The sequence below is a fragment of the Hibiscus syriacus genome, unplaced genomic scaffold (assembly GCF_006381635.1).
Source record: "Hibiscus syriacus cultivar Baekdansim isolate YM2019G1 unplaced genomic scaffold, ASM638163v2 tig00112609_pilon, whole genome shotgun sequence".
NCBI classification, from domain to species: Eukaryota; Viridiplantae; Streptophyta; class Magnoliopsida; order Malvales; family Malvaceae; genus Hibiscus; species Hibiscus syriacus.
This window is the reverse complement of record NW_024063367.1, coordinates 433,789-437,341: the sequence shown is the minus strand read 5'-3', so window position 1 is coordinate 437,341 and position 3,553 is coordinate 433,789.

The window sequence follows — 3,553 nt, the reverse complement described above, 5'->3', positions numbered from 1 at the left end:
ATGTATATATATATATATGATTTTTATTATATTTTAAATTAAAAATATATATGAATTATGCTAGATGATTTTTTTTTATATTTATATTGATCCAACCTATAATTTTTTTTCTAAATTTTTCAATGAGATTAAAGTTTAAATTCTGATATTGTGGATGAAATAAAATAGATTGAGATAGATGTTTCGTGATAGTCTAATATACTACTTTGTTTGAATTAGTTAAATAAAAGGAAAAAATTTCTTGAACAAATAACATTGGCCGTGTTTTGCACGCGCTACGTCGGATCGTATGTTTCTAAAAGAGAGGCTGATAGGAGAGCATGTAAGCCAACAGCCCGCCAAACACCCCAAGTTTAGGCGCCGCTGTCCGCCGAAAAAGTGAGATTATAATATAAATAAAAACGCGCGTGAGATATATTGGGTCGGGCGCACGCGTGAAAAGGGGAGGTGAAATGAAATTCGAAACAAAGCAAAAGTTGAAGGTCCACGGAAGTAGCTTGATTGCTTTCAGTGGGGTCCGTAGCAAATAAAAAAGGAATCGCTCTCAATCTGAGCTGCGCGATGGCTACCGGCTGGCTCGCCTGTCATCATTTAGAACCGCGCAAATTACTCCCTCGTTCCCCTACCTATCCACCTTTTCTTCAATCCACTCTCCACTTGTGTTTTGACCTTTTTCATTTCCGATTTATAAAATTATTTATTAATTTAAAACATATACAATTTCATATATTTAAATTGAAATTATTTTAATTGAGTAAAAAAAGCACTCCTCCAACTTTGTTCTAATCCCTAAATCTATTCCATTATTTACTCGTAAAAAATATTTTAATATACAGTTTATTATTAAATTATTTTGTCAACTTAATGCTCGTGCAAGGGTCAAAATAGAATAATTAACGCTACGCAGATACAAACCCAACATCTATATTCATATGGCTTAAATGCTACAACCTTAACAACTTCGTATTGAAATCATTTGGTCTCTAATAATAATAAAAACACTTCAACGGTATTTAGGCATAAATAGTAAAAGACCCTCAAAATTAATATTTTTTTAAACAAGTCCATAACAATGTTCAATTAAATCGATTGAGTTGTTTTCCATCACATCCTTAATGATCCGTTGATATTACATAATTTGTGACAGATGATATGAAAAATTATGGCATACGAGGAGATTAATTGGATAATGTTTATAAATTAGAGGTTTAGTTCATTTTTTAATATTTAACAAGGTCTTTTAATTTAAAAAAAGGAATATTGAACTCCTCACCACTCTTGAACCAATCAAATAAACTCGTTAATATAAGAAAATATTATTCTCTATAAATTTTGATTTAAACAATTGTATTTATAGAATATTTATATATTATCAATTACTTAAAAATTTTATAAATTAATAATATCTTATAATTGAAGAGAGAAAAAATATCACCGTTCCTGAACAAGATTCGATTATATATTAGAATACTTGCTTAAACAACTAGTCGTGGAGGGGTCGGGTTGTTAAAAAAGGGAGACCCATGATCCATGAAACATCCTAGCTAGAAGTGATAGGATTGGACTAATTTATAGGTATCTAATACCTATGACTATGACCCTTGTATTAATTCCCCCTTTATTTTCTTTAACAAAAATACAAAAATGTTTACACTTTTGCTTGTCATCCCCCCCCCTCAACGTGGGCCATCCAAGTTGAGGTGAAAATTGAATAGTTTTACTCGAAATTTAGTCGAGTTAATTTGATTACAAATATATATTTAATTCATGTTTAATTTAAGTTGGGTTAGATTTTATTTGAATTTAGTTTGGATCTATAAGATGAGTTGAGTTTCATATTAATAATTTTGGTTAATATCGAATCAAGTCTATATCAGATCATGTTAATCTTTAAATTATTTTGAGTTGAATTGAATATTTTAATCAAATATATGTATAATTATTCATATATTTGTATATAAAATGTGTCTTTTCAATTTGTTAATTATATTATTGATGGTCAATTTTAACTTTCAATCGTTCAACGTTTCTAATTCAATATAATCACTTTTGAACGAGAATTATGTATTGGAGACTTGTGTTTCATGTTAATTTGTATCTATAAAATAATAATTTCTTAAAAGTTAATCATGGTCTATCGGTCAAATGATGTTGATTAATATTAATCACATGAACTAAAATGTTAGATAACGAATAATTTTGTTTTATAATATATCGATATCAAATAATTTAAAAAAAATAAATTATTCGTTCAATATGACTTAATTATCGAGTCAATATTCGATTTGGATCATATTTATATAAATTAAATTAGAGTTGTTTTTTGTTTGGGTAAAAATCAATCTAATTATAACTCAAATCAATTTTTGGTTCAATTCGATTTATTTAGCATTTAAATAATTATATTTGAATTTATATAAAGTATTAAATTGAGTAAATGTATTTAAATAACTAGGTTCATTTTAAGTTCGTGGGCAGGAATGGATCCAGGGGAGTCGGGTGGTGGCAATTATCCCTTAAAAATTTAAATTTATCATATATATATATATATATATATTTTATTTTTTAATATATTTTCTATCATATTTTGTTCTCACCTCATAATTTTATAAGTTATTCCGTTATTAAAATTTTAGAAGTTTACTGATAACATAAAAGTCCCTATATGTTTATGGCCTAATCCAATTTACCAAAACACTCATCAAGTGTTTGAAATTTCAATAATGCCCTTTATCCTTGAAAGGATGGTTTACTAATATGGGGACGTAAACAAAGGGTCCTGGTGAGTCGTTTCAATTTTGTACAGCACAAAAAATGCCAAAAGTGGGGGCGTAACCGTAAAAGAATTACACGAAACGTGTCCACTTAATGAATATTGTTATTAGGAAGGAAGATCGATCATATTTTTCACCGTTTCAGGCACCCCATCCATTTATTCTCTATAAATACAATGAATTATCTATCTATTTAATATTTCATTTTTAAATAACGTTTAAAATTAGAATTTTAATAGAGAAAATCGCCTCAGTGACCAAAAAAAAGTTATAATATACGATTTTAACCAACTTTTTTTGGATTTGCCAAAATGACCAACAAAATCGCAACGCGAAATAAAAATCGCAACGCGATCCCCAGAATCGCAAATCAGTTTCCAAAATCGCAACGCGATTCTTTAAAATCGCAATGCGATAGTACAAATTCGCATTGCGATTTTTCAAAATCGCAACGCGAATATGAAAATCGCAACGCGAACACATAAATCGCAACGCGTATCCGTAAATCGCAACGTGTATCCGTATATCGCAACGCGTATCCGTAAATCGCAATGCGTATCCGTATATCGTAACGCGTATCCGTAAATCGCAACGATAATCCGTAAATCGCAACGAGAATCTGTAAATCGCAACGATAATCCGTAAATCGCAACGAGAATCTGTAAATCGCAACGATAATCCGTAAATCGCAACGAGAATCTGTAAATCGCAACGATAATCCGTAAATCGCAACGAGAATCTGTAAATCACAACACTGAAATTTTGGGTATATAACACTG